Source organism: Lithobates pipiens, unplaced genomic scaffold, assembly GCF_037356315.1.
Source record: "Lithobates pipiens isolate NorthernLeopardFrog02 unplaced genomic scaffold, aLitPip1_a1.2 Scaffold_27, whole genome shotgun sequence".
Lineage (NCBI taxonomy): Eukaryota > Metazoa > Chordata > Amphibia > Anura > Ranidae > Lithobates > Lithobates pipiens.
Window position 1 is genome coordinate 144,337,988 of NW_027507788.1, and position 14,879 is coordinate 144,352,866.

At 41.8% G+C, this 14,879-nt stretch overlaps 1 protein-coding gene across 1 annotated transcript in view; it reads right to left on the bottom strand.

The window, feature by feature from the left end:
• ACAP3 (ArfGAP with coiled-coil, ankyrin repeat and PH domains 3) overlaps window positions 1-14,879 on the bottom strand; it is a 279,280-nt gene that overhangs the window by 202,132 nt on the left and 62,269 nt on the right. The gene's annotated exons all lie outside the window — the stretch shown is intronic.

Consider the following 14,879-nt stretch of genomic DNA (forward strand, 5'->3'; position numbering starts at 1 on the left):
TGCACAGAAGACAGGGAGCAGAGGGAGCCATAGGCTCCTGCTGCTGTCAGTTAAATTCCTGGGGGGAGGAGTGGGGGAATGGCTTACCAGCGCTGTATGTGTCTATGAACAGACACAGCCGGATTGGTAGCGTGCATGCACGGGTGCTTCCACAGCACTCAGCTTGCTAAGGAGGTACACACAGAAGATTAAACTCCCGGGTGGTCTGATAATGTCAGTATTTTTGAATGTCAAAGCGTTTATAAATATTTCATGATCAGGGAAAAGCTGTACTCGAACATGACCATGCCAAAGAATGGAGTAGCAAGTAATTTATTGATTGTCCAATACCACTTCTGCAGGGGTTTCCCTACCACTCCCTGAAGAATAATTAGGCCCAGAAATTTCCAAATGTCATCTTTGGTCACTGGTTCCCACTTTCTACTTCTTGGGAACTTCCAATGCGTAGTAGCTAAATTGGTGCTCTTTGTATCGGTTTGTCTCGGTAACTATTTTTTCAATAACCTCATTGGTCAGAAATAATTGCCAAGGGGTTGTCATGTTCAAGGTCTACTTTACTACCAGATGCACTAGTTAATGGGAATCTTGGGGGCGCCATCTGATCCGTACCACAGTCAATAGAGCACCAAGTTCGCACATCACTGAGCTCAGTCGCAGAATTGTCACGGTCGTCACTTTCAGTGTCTGATGATGAATTTCCCCACAAATCACTATCGCTCAATTCTGCAAGTGATTCAAATTCACTATTGCTCTTTTCTAGCTGGTCTAAAAACACTTTTGACCTAAAAGGGATGCTCTTTGGATGCCATGGACATTCTCATATTTCCAGGCATAAAGACCGGTAAAAGTGCAGGCAGGGCACTGGACAAAGCACTAGGGACAAAATTGAGGTGAAATGGTTTGATACAATAATGTAATCTACAGATTACAAATGTATTGTATGTTATGTTTTCAACTTTTTTGATTTTCCGCCGGCTCTGCCCCCTCATCCGGAAGCATCGGCCAGAGGACATCAGGGGATCGTAGGGACAAGGTAAGTAACATTAGGAGGGATACTACGGTGTAACCCCAAGTGTAGCTCGGGGTTACCACTTTTGGTACTGAAAATTGACCCCTGAGCCACTCTCGGGATTACCGCCAGGGAGGTTAAGGAGCAGATAGCATCAGCGGGAATGTAGGGGACTTCTCTGTGTAACACTGTTGCACAGAGCAGGCAATTATAACATCTTTTTCTTTTATTTAAAAAAAAAAAAAACCTTTAGTATCACTTTAATTTCGATCACCTACAGTCACAATTTATCTTTTTTTCAGCCGCATCTAAAGCCAAACTTTTTATGCCATATGTATTTATTTAAGTAATTAAAGTTCAGAGACCCTAACAAAGGTAAAAATGAGGGCTGAACACAGATTTTCAATGGGCGAGTCAAATAATCACTGGTCACATTAGCGCTAATTCAGCAGCATGCTACAAAGGAGGGGCACCCCTCACAAACAGGGAAAAACTCAGAGTTGAGAATTCGATTACATACAGTCAAATGTTTGTCCAAACAAACAAATGTCCACGAATCCAAAGTCTTAAATGATAAAATTGGTTCATAGCAGAAAAAACCAGTTGCATTTCAGGGGCCAAAAGGACACCCCCTTCATCAGTACTCAGGAATCTTTCCCGTGCTTAAATGGATAGTGAAATATGTAGATACCAGATAGATCTGTGGTTTTCTGCATGACACAGTTTCAGAAGGTAGGTTATGCTAGTGTTCTTTTTCATCATTTTATCATGAAAAACGTTGGAATCATGGACCTTTTTTTTTTGGCACGCTTACTGGATTGTATATATACACGATATAAAAACTCGGTCAGGTTTTTTTATTAATGCGGTCTGTGTGCCCACTGGGGAAATGTACAATCCTGTCCAGGTGACCACTATCATTGAGACAGAAAGTGAGGAAAAATCCCAAATTCTGGGTGGTCACCAGATCAGGAACAGAAAGAAAATCTTCCAATGAGGACACTTGTTCGGTTGACAAATGTTAAAAGGGGGGATTCCCTCGACTTCCTGTTGTGTCTGCATGACAGAAAATTACATAATTTTTTTCAAAAGGACACAGATGGCAAAAAAAACCATTGGTTTCAACCATTGCCAACTCTATCCAAAAAGAACACTACTTTGGCTTTAGACATACTTTAAATGAATATATGCAGGTAGACATTCGTTAACAAATGTATGATTAAATATAATAACAGTAATACATAGTTGCACATTTGATCCAAACATTTGGCATATAATCTAATGAATTATGCCACAAACCTTTCAAACTGTGCCCAATGACTAAAACTGGATATAAAAATTTGTGCCAATTTGCATGTTATTTGTTCCTCTCTAGTCCATGGCTCTAGAAACAGAATTCCAGCTACAACTTCTGTCTGGATACATGGAGAAGGACTGCAACCTTTGTCACATTTTAACACATAGGTGGCACCTAGTTCAGACATGGGTGAAAAGGTTCTCAAACATTTAAGAAGAAGCAATAAAAACCCGCTAGAGGTTCCAACCTCTGCATAAAAAAAGGTATTATTGGGGTCTATGTCTCTGGTGCAGAGAGTTCCTTCAGCTTCCTGTCCAGGTCACATACCAGGAAGCAACTGAAAATTCTCAAGCTTGACTCCAAAAATTTTTTTTTAAAAAATGCAGCAATCATTTCTCACTCTACCACAGATGACCAAATCCCAGGAACCAGGCCATGTGAAAAAAGTATGGCCATAGACGAGACCACTCGGCATTGACAATGAATCTCTAGAGATATACTATCATTTTAAATAACTTGTGGGTTAGAACTGCTCCAAACGTTTCCATCGCAAAACCACAGAATAGATGAGGCATTCAGCTGGGGAACTTGCTATTCCCTTTTCTTCACAGAAAAATTGAAGATTGAAGATTGGTCATCGCCCATGCAAAGGTTTTTTTTTAGGAAGTCTCAAAATGCTGAAACAAATGATTCAGACACTTGGAAGAACATATAATTTCTATGGTCTAATTGTTTAACTCAGTGCTTCAAAACAGTCATGCCAGTAGCTTGAATTCAGTTACATTGCCAAGTTAATAAATGAAAATGATGGACACCTGGTAGTCAGTATGGCAGAGGGTCTTTCTTCCATACAGGAATGGAAAATGGATTAGTAACTGTTGAATAGCTGTGCCATGGTATGAGTCCATTGACCCTGATGACATCAAGTAAAGGTGGTCTTTGTTGATGGTGATATCAAAAAGGGTTACAAGAAAGGAATGTAAAAATCGAAAGCTGCAATAAAATAGGCAGCTGCAATTGCAGGCCCATAATCCTGCAGGTACCCCATGAGCACCTAACAAAGACACCATCCAGCCAGATGACCCCACAGCAACCGTGTATGGAGAGGTGTAAGGCAGCAAAAACTAACACCAAATGGGAAACACAAAGGAGTCTTTAAGATGGCCATATACGTACGGATTTGTGATTAATATAGGTTTGAGTGAACACAAACAAGCGTTTAAATCGATAAAAGAAAAAAAAAATATCAGTGTCGCATGTCAAGTCATACCCCATGTTTTCCAATTATAGCCATTAATATATGTGCGAATTAAAGTCACAGCGACTTCAAAGTAGTTCATGCACTACATGCAACTTGAGGGCCATAGACTTCAATGTTAGCCTGTGTGCACAATTAAGGCCTGGTTCACAGAACTTCGCACCTATGTAGGTGTCAGTTTATATATTCCAGATTCATTTTGCATTTTTCAATACACGTTTTTGATCTATGCAACCAAAAACCAGGAAAAAGTCCCTGGCCCTTTCTATAAAATGCATAGATGTGAACGTGACCCATAGGAAACCATGTTAAATGGACTGTAGTGTGTTTCTGTGTGTTTAAACTGAAAACGCACTAAAAAATGCATAGGTGTGAGCCAGGCCTAAGATGCCGGCTCCAGGAACCGAAGACTGGAGGAAAGAATGGCTCGAGTGAGCACAGAGCTGAATCCTGGGACAAGTGTCTGTTTATTAAAATCTAGCAGCTACAGTTTTTTATAGCTGCTGACTTATTTCCAAAAATATGACTAGAGCTCCTCTTTAATAAATCAGAAATGATCGATAAAATTCCCCCAAGGCCATTCGACTTGTAGCATTGAAATCCATTGGAAGCTCACTAGATTGATCGAATGGAGGGTCTATGGTTTATGATTATTGGTTCAGTCGCATTGGGGGAGATTTTCTAAAAGCGTAGAGTGCAAAATCTGGTGCAGTTCTGCATAGAAACCAATCAGCTTCCAGGTTTTATTGTCAAAGCTTTTAACGAACACACTGTTCACACGGAGGGTGGGTTTGCAAACCGGCATTTCAGTTCAACTTTGGTGGCGACTTGAGACACATCTGTGCGGGTTCATGCACAGACGTCTATTGAAATCGCCCCACAAAGTCACCAAAAGAAACTACTTTTGGGAATCGGTGCAGCACCGCAAAGTGAGCGTTGCACTGATTTGGATGGTACCATTGCTGGCAATAGGCTCCGATTTGCCATGCAATTTGACATGTCAAATTGGCCCAATGCAATGTGAACAGGAGCTCAATGATGGATTGAATGACATCAATATGTGTCATACGCCATGGAGTAAAAAGTAGTCCTACACGACTGAAACTAAACAACGTGCTGATTTTTCATCGGTTATCGCCCTTTGCCTTATTAAACAAGCCTGCATGTTTTGCTGAACCCGTTTAAGGTAAAAAAAAGTATGAGATTAAGCAGACAACATTCATAACAAGCAGACCATGAAAAAAGCAAAGCAAAGGAAAAACAGAAACCATTTAATCTGAGCAACAGGTTGGGCGAAAGTGAAATGTTTAAAGTAGCTTGAATGGAATCTCACTAAGGGCATTAGCCAACTTTGTTATGTTTGAAGTGTCTTGTTTATGTTTAGACTAGATATAATGAGGTGTGTGTATATAGCAGTTATGGGGATGGAAGGCCTGAAAAACAAGTCATTGAAGAAACTCTTGAATGAAAAAGCAGTTCTAAGCTGACCATGGATATGAGAAGGCAGTTAGACATGTGGACCTCATCCAAGAGCCAACAATGACTCTGTAAACATGCAAGCGAAGAACACCCCATTGTGCATGCTAACATGTTAATGTGTTGACAACAGGTAAACACTGGACTAATCACTTCTCTTAAAATATCTGACAAAAGTTTCTCTGAGAATATACAATCCCAATTCCCAAAAAGTTGGGACGCTGTGTAAAATCTACATGCAACAAATGAGTTGGCACAAGGCCATGTTTACCACGGTGTAGCATCCTCTCTTCTTTTAACAAAACTCTGTAAACATCTAGGAACTGAGGAGACCAGTTGCTGGCGTTTTGGGAGAGGAATGTTGTCCCATTCTTGACCGATATAGGAGTCTAAGAGTGCATCTACACTTGCTTCGGCTTCAACACACATTAAAAGCTAATTTACACTTGCTTCAAAACAAGGCTTCGGACAGGCTTTGTTAAAGCTCTCTGAACACCAGTCAAAGCTCCTGTCACTAAATAAAATGGTTAGCTTACAGTCCTGTTTACACCTTGCTTTTGCTTCAAAAATTATACCCCATGTCGCTATAGTTTCAAAGCGTCTTCAAAGCCTCCATAGAACTCTATGGCAAAGCTCGCTTGAAGCCCCACTGAAGCCCCACGAAGCCTCCCCAAAGGCTCATGGAAGCCTCATCGAAGCACAAGCAAGGTGGAAACAGGACTGTAAGCTAACCATTATATTTAGTGACAGGAGCTTTGAGTGGCAGAGAACTTTAACAAAGCCTGTCCGAAGCCATGTTTTGAAGCAAGTGTAAACTAGCCCTAACTGCTCACAGTCCTGGGTCTTCTTTATTGTATTTTTTTGTTTCAAATGCACCAATCAGTTGGTGGAAAGTCCAGACTGCAGGCAGGCCAGTCAAGCACCTGGACTCTTTCTACAAAGCTATGATGTTATCATACATGCAATAGGCAGCTTAGCATTGTCCTGTTGAAATGAGGCCTACCATGAAAAAAAGACAATGGGGTTGATTTACTAAAGCTCGAGAGTGCAAAAGCTGATGCAGCTGTGTATGGCAGCCAATCAGCTTCTTCGATTAAGCTTTGACCAAAAAAAAACAAAAAAAACTGTAAGCTGATGGTTTCTATGCAGAGCTGCACCAGGATTTTGCAATCTGCAGTTTTAGTAAATCAACCCCATTGTTTGGATGGGAGCATATGCTGCTCTAAAACATGGATATACCTTGCGGCAATGGTGGTGCCTTTCCAGATGTGCAAGCTTCCCATTCCATACATACTAATGCACCCCCATACAATCAGAGATGTAGGCTTTTGAGTGCTGATATCAAAATGGAAGGTCCCTCGTCTCCATAGTCCATAGGAAGCGACGCCCATGCTTGCCAAAAAGAATGTCAACTTTCGATTTGTCTGAACACAGTTTTCCACTTCTTTGCACCGTAGAGCTTTTACTTGCTTTTTTGAACAGCTCAGCATTTTTGGAAGTATTCTTGAGCTCATGCAGTGATGTCCATCACAGAATGATGCCCGTTTTTATTGCAGTGTCATCTGAGAACCCTAAGATGACAGGTATCCAATATTATGTTTTGGCCTTGTCCTTTGAGCTCAGAGATTTCTCCAGAATCTTTTGATATTATGTACAGCAGGTGATATTTTATGTCTTTACAATTTTATGTCGGAAAACATTATTCTGAAATTGTGCAACAATTTTTAGATGCAGCTTTTAACAGATTGGTAAACCTCTGCCCATTTTTATTTCTGTGACACTGTGACTCTCTAAGATACTTTTTTTTATACTCAATCATGTTAGTGACCTGTTGCCAATGAACATTATTTCCAAAATGTTTTTTCAGCTCTTTCTTGTTAATACTTATTATCCCAACATTTTTGAGACGTGTTGCAGCCATCAATTTCAAAATGACCTTATTTTTTCTTAAAATTTTACATTTTCTCAGTTCCAGCATTTGATATTTTTTCTATTGTGAATAAAATATGGGTGTATACAATATGCAAATCATTGCATTCCGTTTCTTTTTTAGACTTTACACAGCTAACCAACTTTTTTGGATTTGGGGTTGTATATAATTCTGTTTTAACATCTCTACCGCTACAATTTGAAAATTCACACCTTCAGCCATGTGAATTGAGGAATTAACACCCAAGTAGACTTTTAACAACAAGTTTGGGATTATGTAACTAGAACAGGGTGGTCCCACATATTTTACCTCTCCCATTCTGTTCCTGGACAATCTGCCCTAACACATTCCATGGCGATTAGATTAAAGGCAGCCATCCTTAACCAGGGTTCTGTGGAACAGATTGGGTTCTTACAGAGGCTGCTATTGGTTCTTTGAGCTGTGACTGATTGGCCTCCAATTTGATGATGGCTGCATAGTTTTGGCAGGTAACACCACTTGGCAGAGCCAGGTGCAAGACAAAAATGACCTTCACACTGGCACCAATGTAATGGCCTTTTTCCCTCCGAGAACAAATTAACTGGGTTTTCACAAGGGTTCCCCAAGGCCTGAAAATTCTTCAAAGGGTTCCTCTGGGGTAAAAAGGTTTAGAAAGGTTGGATTAGGTCTGAGCTACCTGGATTTGAACATGGAGGTATGTTCCTGACACTCATTGGAACTGAATGAATGCCATTAACATTACAGAACAAGTCCAGTTGAATAGGACCAATTACTACTTACTATACATGAGAACAAATTACCATGTGTAGTGTATGGACATAAAGACTGTCTTCCACTCTGATGTACTGAGGCTAATCTACCTATATCTATAAATACCCATCCACCAATTAGTTGTCTGTGGGTGACCAGAATTTGCCCAGGAGAAGGGGGGATTGAAAAGAACTACACAGGGAATTCCAAGACAGCTTAAACAGGTATAGTTTTCCTCTATACAGGCAGTACCCGGGTAACAACCAAGATAGGGGCTGTAGGTTTGTTCTTAAGTTGAATCTGTTTGTAAGTTGGAACAGGTATATTTTTTAAGTGCTCCAGCAAAAAAAAATCTATTTTAAGCTTTTTGGATAACATAGGGAGGGTTATCACCCCTGTAACATTTGTTTTGCTGTCTGTGCCCCCATTCAGAAGATTTTACCTCACTTTCTGTCCCAATGCCAATTGGATTTTGAAATTTTGGGGTTACTGGGAAAACAAGGATTGGTGATAAAGCATCAGTGGAGACACCGTTTTCCCATATTAACTCTTACAGAAGAGAATTTTCTTGCCTAGGGGTAGATTTCATCTCACTTCCTGTTGTCTCCCTCCGTTTGCAAGTAGGAATAGTTTGTAAGTCAGATGTTTGTAAGTAGGGGACCGCCTGTATTCTACTAACTGCTGAACCATGTTGTTCTTTCAAAAGCCTATAAACCTAATAACGCTACCCCAGATGATGCAACTGTACCGATGGTTCCAAGCAGGATCCTGCCATTCGTCTTCTGTACCTGACTACTAACATACTGTAGCAGGTATCCTCATCTTTTCAATGCCCTGAACATGCACCTGCGTTTCCTATGGTCCCAGTGCCAGTCTGTTGCAGTCTCATTAAACAATGGAGCATAAGAAGAAGACTGGACAGCAGAGTCATGTGACAAGAAGTTGCAGCCTGAGATGCCTGATGAATTGCGCATTAAAAAAAAAAAAAAAAAAAATAACCCACCTAATGCATTTATTAAAATATTTTGTAATACATTTATCTGGTCTCACTACCTAAATCTGTCATTATATTGGATTTCTGTAACCTTCCTTCTTGCAAGATTTAGAATGTAAGGGGACGGGGCAGCGCTGTAAGACTATATTGTACAATGCAGTAAATCAAACACAGATTGATAGCTTCATTACTGCGGTGATGTTCCTTCATTATACACTGGTCCTTTGTGCTTTTCTATGCAGGATGATCAGGGCTGGTAGGAAGGGCCGGCAGGGTGCCCCAGAAAATGACAGCTCTCTACCTCTGTATTCCTTTTATGAGCCCTTTGTCCTGATGCAAGTAGAGGCTAGCCCTTGGGAGGAGTTATGCAAGTATTAAATGTCCTGATAGGTGGATGTCATTTTTGAGGAAGGGGCTTTCCTAGGAAGGCTGTATTTTTCATGGAGACCACCCTATACAACACCAACATGTGATGATGTGCCTCCATAATTGAAAGAGCTGGAATCCAACGAATGAAAGAGGCGAGCCAGCGGCAGAAAGGCTGGGGAGAAACGGCTTGATGATGCTGCAGGTTCTGCCGCCAGGAAACAGGAGCCCTATCTGACTTGCTTCAGCTTCTAACGCACATTGTGAGAAGCTCACAGTGTGCAGTGAAATCAGAGTAGGCAATTTCAGTTCAGGAGAGGAGCCTGTGCAACTGTTCAAGTCTAAATCGAAGGCTGGAGTTCAGCTTTAAAATGACAGTGATTGATTCAGCACCAGTGAATGTTTAGTGAAAGTCGCATTCCCTGCTTTATAAATATGTTCCTATGTGTTGCACAGAAATGAAAACCATTCAGGAAATGTCATTGTACAGACAGGGGGATCGGAGATCTAAGCATGCCTAAACAGCTGCTGTTTACACTACAACCAATGCTGTTAACTCCGTGCACAGATGTATGAGGCTGGCCCCGTGCTGGTCTCCATTATGGTATTCACTCTGCTGTTAATGAACAGTTAAGGGGCAGTAAGCCAAAGAGTTGATATAAAGGATAGTTCCACTTTGGGGCCCAATTTTAATTGGCCTCCTGTCTCCCTTCTGCTCTGTCTCAGCTATATATATATATATGTTGGTTCTGTTTAGTCTGGAATTCACCCCTCACTAATACATTTTGAGGTTGTCAGTCTGCACAATTATTGAAAGAGGGTAAGTAAAACTTTTAGTGAATTGCTGAGTCTATCCAGGAGACAGTACTCCTGCACTACAATCAGGATGTCCACTGAATTTAAAGTGTTAATAAATCCAGGACCCTGCATTCACTTACACGTACAAAGAACATGGAAATGCAATTATTTTAGTAATTATAAACTGCTAAATACATTTTCCTATCAGCAGTTAGAGCAGTCTTGTGATTTCTATCAGTGCATGGTTAAAGCTTGTAGGTGGGGTTTTCATTATCCCCTGACTGTCCTATGAGGATGCAGGACCTCTGACCCTCTGTCTGAACAGTGCTGATTGGCCCAATGCTGATCACATGCACTCTCCAATAAAAAAAATAAAAAAAAAACTCTTTAGCAATACACACCAAACTGAGAATGTGCAACTTGCCCCCTAAGTTCTTTTTTAAAAGCAGATTGGGGACTGTGGAAGAAGGGCAGGATCAGAGAAGGCAGGATCAAAGAGCCTTTTTAAAGAAAGATGTATGTTTTGTTTTTTAGGAATCATACGTACCTAAATGCTGCATCTGTCCCCTGATGCCTCCAACACTGAGAATCAAGCGATTTAACACTGCTGATTGCTCGGTTTTCAGGGCTCTCTGAGCAGAGAGCTGGTGACTGTCAGTCAACGGCTCTCTGCTCTTCCCCCCGTGCTCACTGGAGTACTGGGCTGTGGAGGGGGCAGGAGCAGCAGGCTCAGGCTTTCAGTGGATGGCGATCCAGGCATGTGGGTGGATCCCAACTTCACTATTGCGATTTTGGACTGGCTCTGCGTTGTCAGCTGACAGTGGGCTATAGCCTGCTGAAAACAGGTCACAGGAGGGCAGAACAAAATGCACTCCTGTAATCCATAGGAGAAGTACAACCAAATGAGCTTTGAATGTACTTCTCCTCTGACACCTTCCACAGTGAGTATATAGCCTCATACACACGATTGGACTTTGTACAAACTTTCCCGTGGATTTTTGTACAAAGGGTGTCGGCCGTGAACTTGTGCTGCATACACACGGCAGGACTTTTTCAGCCAACTTTCAACAAATCATGTGGTTTTTCTGCTCTTTACCGCCACCTTTGGTCAACTTCTCTATTGTTGTCTGATCTTTTGCATTGGTTCTGAGCATGCGTGTTAGTAATTTGTACAAAAGTCCTATGGTTTTCTGTACACACGATCGGACTTTGCTCCATCTGACTTTTGTTGCTGGAAAGTTTGTCCGTTTGTACAGCCAACAAAAGTCAGACGAAAACTGAAAAAGTTTGTCCGATGGAGCGTACACACAGTCGGATGTTGCCTTAAAATAGCTAATTTGCATGTTTGTCAAAAAGTCTGATTGTGTGTATGAGCCTGTACAAGCATGCTTTACTGCATATACAGACTGATTTTACTGTTGTGGGTTTAGAAACTCTTAACATCTAACTAAAAGCCTTTGCAAACCTAGTTGCTACTTTGTAAAAAAAAAAAAAAAAAAAGCAGTGACATCATCATTGTGCTTCACACAGCTTGAGCTGTGGGAGGGACAAGCTATAGTTGATTAACGATCTCCTTTGAGTCAATATAAAAAAAAATACAACAGCATCAGAGGCCTATGAACTACCAAGCAACACCATCAGAGCCAAGTATGCCACAACTAATGGCCAATATATACAATACAGCACTGCAAAAAAAAAAATTTCTTCCTAGTCAGCTCCATTCCGACATGAATTTTTGCGTCATAGAAGCATTTTGAAATCATGATTGGACTTTATTATGATAAATAGATTCACCAAGGTTATGCTGAAGGAGGTAAAGGAAGCTGCAATCTACCAAAGTACCCATCTACATGCGGGAACATACGGGTTTGTTTACAGTGTAAATTAATGGATCATGCAAGCTTAGTAAATAAAAATTAGAAGAAGAAGGAAGAAGTCTTGCACCAGTTTCACCAGTATTTACCAGTATGACCTGAAATACCCTCATCTCATAAAATCCTGCTTCCGTCTCTTTCCTCTGAGCCTCTTGACTTTGCACATTTCTAATTAAGGGGTATCAGGTATCTGTCTGGTGTCTCTAGTTATTTGATGAATGAACAAGCAGCTTTGGGCACCCCAGCTTCCCCGTGTTATGATGGTCCACTACAGGCTGATGGCTGTCCAACACTAGAGCTCCATTTATAATCAGAGGTGAATCCAACATCCTGGACCATTGATCTCTCTATGAGAATCGGTGGTCCCATTCTTTGCTTTGGTGTTTTTTTTTCCTCCTGTGGGCTACATATGCACTTAGGCCGCGTACACACGCGGGGACTGTTCGCTCAACTTTGTCCGTCAAACAGTTTCAGCGAACAGTCCGCTCAAAATTAGCATGGACGGACTTGCCCACACACGACGAACGAACAGTTTGCTGAAACCGTGCGCGATGACGTGAACGGCACGTACGACGGGACGGAAAATACGACGTCCTATACACTGCATTACAACTTTCGGCGTGTAAATCCTTTCTGAGCATGCGCGGAACTTAGTTTGACGAACAAGCCTACACACGAGGGGACTGTTCGCTGAAACCAAGTTTCAGCGGACAGTTTTTCGGAATTTCCGAAAAACTTTGTTCAGCAGACTGTTCACTGAAACTGTTCGCTGAAAGCCCACACACGAGCGGACTGTCCGCCGAAACACTGTTCAGCGGACAAAGTTGGGCGAACAGTCCCCGCGTGTGTACGCGGCCTTATTGTTGTTTTTGATTTAGGTGAGAATAGACGAAGCTTGTCATTTTTTATGTTGGCGATCACACTGGAGAGAGAGAGAGAGAGAGAATTTCCACATGAACTAGAGAAAAACCCTACAAAGAACAGTAAAAAGAAATCTCCTTTATTTTTACTGGAGCAACTGTTCCCAGTTGAAGATTTCCCTTCTATTCCTATTCTGGTGGCAACACAAAATTTTGTATTTTCTTATCACTTTCAGTCCTTTTGAAAATAATCACTGAGACAAATCTAGATGGTATATCTCAGAAGTGGAGACATTGACCGTAAAAAATAAATCTGAAGTTCTAATCATTCCCCTGTCCAAAGCAATTGATTTGCTTTTATTCCCCACTTCTCCCCAGCATCTTATACTAAATCTAAAATTAGCTTTTCCATTTAAAATAAAATTTAGTTGGATCTTAAAGTGCAGAGTGCAAAGAGACGGAGTGGACAGTGCACAGACTTGGAGTGGACAAAGCAATGAGCAGCGGCGGCCCGTCCATAGGGGTGCACAGGTGCCACCCCCTATCCATACATTCGACCCCCCCCTGATCTACATGCAGGGCGCTGGACACATGGATTGTCATCAGAGATTTTTTTTTTTTTAAGCACGCGATTATAGCCAGAGGCTCTAGCAGGCTTAAAAAAAATGGTGGGCTTGGGTGCAGAGCACTGTGCTCAAAGCCTATCCAGTTGGGTGACAATAGAAAATTAATATTGGTGGATTGTTTACCACCCCCCCCCCCCCCCACCCGAATAAAAAAAAAAAAAAAACACCAGCCGCCACATGCAAAGAAGGAGAGTGGCCAACGCAAAGCGGGAGAGTGGCCAAACGCAAAGCGGGAGAGTGGCCAAACGCAAAGCGGGAGAGTGGCCAAACGCAAAGCGGGAGAGTGGCCAAACGCAAAGCGGGAGAGTGGCCAAACGCAAAGCGGGAGAGTGGCCAAACGCAAAGCGGGAGAGTGGCCAAACGCAAAGCGGGAGAGTGGCCAAACGCAAAGGGGGAGAGTGGACAGAGCAGAGATTCAAAATGGACAGTGCACAGATTCGAGGAGGACAGAGCAGCACGGACAGTGTAAAGACTCGCAATTCTAAAATAAAAGATTAACTAAAATGGATTCAAATATATATTCACATGGCCTCATTTATAACTAAATGTAAATTGTGTTTATAGTGCAAAAACTCTTACAGAGCTAACAGACAAAAGCCTGCAGAAGTAATAATGGACAAAAAGGAGATCCATACAGAACTAAAGAGATAAAATTGAAGGGTGTTGCTCATAAAATGTCCTCTCCAAGAATAACATGAAGAAAATATGTAAACAGACACTGGGACCTCACCTTCTTCTATTACCTCCCGTGGGATGGAATACTTCTTCCCTTGTCCACATAAACCACTTCCAGCTGTGAAACCCAATAGACAGCACTATCTGCGTGATTACCAAAATATTTTCCTTATGACGCCTGAAGCTTAGTCACATGTGTCACCTCCACCCTATGATGTAGCAGTTTTACATACAATGAAGAACTTGCCAAGACATCATCCACCCATAGGCAAGCAAAACATGAATCCTTCCAAAGGGCCATCCTAACTATGGTCACTAAAGTTCATTTTTTTGCACAGAATAAAATGTGAACCTACAGCTAAATCTTCAGGGCTGGTGGTTTGCAATGTCAATGTGTTAGGGTTTCATTACATCCCAAAATTAGATCTACAGTCAACTTGCAGGTAAAATCGGTTACATGGCTGAAGTTACACATTTTCCACTGTCTTCAACTGAAGAGCACAATTAGAAATGATAAATTCATGGATTTGTGACATGCTTAGATCTTCTAGAATGATACCATATTCTAAACCAGTGGGGCCACTAAACTCACAATTTTGAATCCCACGGACCACTAACATGCCTTATACACACAATGCTCTGGGTCTCTACCCCCCCCTCCCCTTGGATCACACTGCTGCCTTATACACACACAATGCTCCGGCTCTCTGGACCCCTCTCCCTGGATCATACCACTGCCTTATACACACAATGCTCTGGCTCTGTGCCCCCCTCTCCCTGGATCATACTGCTGTCTTATACACACAATGCTCTGGCTCCCTGCCCCCCTCCCCCTGAATCACACTACTGCCTTATACACACACAATGCTCTAGCTCTCCACCCCCCTAAACACACACACACACACACACACACACACACACACACACACTCTGCATCACACTGCTGCCTAACACATACTCATCATT